Source organism: Frankliniella occidentalis, unplaced genomic scaffold (genome assembly GCF_000697945.3).
Source record: "Frankliniella occidentalis isolate FOCC.00 unplaced genomic scaffold, Focc_3.1 Scaffold45, whole genome shotgun sequence".
NCBI classification, from domain to species: domain Eukaryota; kingdom Metazoa; phylum Arthropoda; class Insecta; order Thysanoptera; family Thripidae; genus Frankliniella; species Frankliniella occidentalis.
Window position 1 is genome coordinate 36,190 of NW_026267175.1, and position 1,424 is coordinate 37,613.

Below are 1,424 nucleotides of genomic sequence, written 5' to 3' on the forward strand. Positions count from 1 at the left end.
CCCGCTCTCCCCCGGGTGGCAGCAGTGCAGAGTCGTTTTTGTGATTCCCCTGGGAACCATCCAGCCAAATGTGCCGACCCTAAATCTCCAAATAATGAAAAATACAAGCTGACGTGAGATCGCTCTCTGGCCGGGCGCGTTCGGTTCTGCTCACCTATCCGCACGCCCCCGTAGCCCCGGGCCCGGGCCGCCCCCTCCACCCGAGCCGTGATTTGTTGCTCGTCGCCTTTTGATTCGTGCCGGATGAGCGGCGCGTGGCCCAGCGAGCGCGCCACTCCTCGCCTCGCTTCGCTTTTGTATTCGCAAGGCGTAGCAGTTTCACGGCCGGCTCGTCCGAGACTCGTGCGCGGCGCTCTAGCCAGACTCCGCGCACCCGAACGGCAGCCGTGCGAATTTTTGTTTTTGTTAACGGATCTCCCCTCGCTCGCACTTTTTCGGTGAGTTCTTTTTGGGTTTTAGCTGCACAGAGAGTGCTAGTAGTGGCCCCCACTGAAATTGAAATGATGTTAGGAAATCAATCTCACGGGAAATTCATCAGGCAGCACATATATCATGAGCACTGTGACTGTGATTTTCGTCCTATTTATTTTGTAGATTTTGCCTAATATGACTTCCAGATCCTTTGTGCCTGCTAGGCTAGATGCGGTACGCGTCTGCAAAACAGTGCATGGCCAACCAGCTCTTCTGTGGTGTGCTGATTTGACGCCCTGCCGATTGCCTGGGCTGCTTGCATCGCAAACCCCTTCCCTCGCCCAGGTTCTGTTTGTGTTTGGGAGGAGATCGTCGGCCCGATTTCACTTTCTAATCCCTCTGCATTAGCAAGGAGCAGGAGGAGCGAGAAGTCCTCACCGTGTCGTCACTTGCGAAGCCATTCTCCCTTCTATGACTAATTTGGCGCCAACAAAGACCCTTCCGCCTATTTTTTTTTCAGAGTCCCCCAAACTGTCTGCTACCATAAGGAAAAGTCCCCCCCTCCCCCCTTTCATTGTGAAATTTTTTATACTTTCTCAAACATAGAATTTTATTCCAACGTGCAAAAAAGAAACGTCGATATTATCCGCAGCATTCGGTCGTAGACTTTTCGGTGACTCGCAGACTCTGTTCGAGCTCGGCTGCGGCAGGTTATTGATGAGTTTGGCTGTACTGCTGCTGGTGGTCGCCGACCAGCTGGAGAAGGAGAGAGAGAGAGAGAGAGAGAGAGGGGGGGGGGCGATTGGGAGAAAGGAGGGCGAGCTGCTGCTGCTGGGCCGGTCGGTGCGTCCAAGTGGAAGAAGGCAGTGAACGGGACGAAAACGGGTCGTCTGTAGCGAAGGCGGAGGGAGCTGGGGTGGTCAGGGGTAGAAGGGGCGGCTGCTGTCGCTACGGATGGAGTTCTGGGGCTCGCGGGCGGGGCAGCAGCACACAGGAGTATACAATCGGGGTCA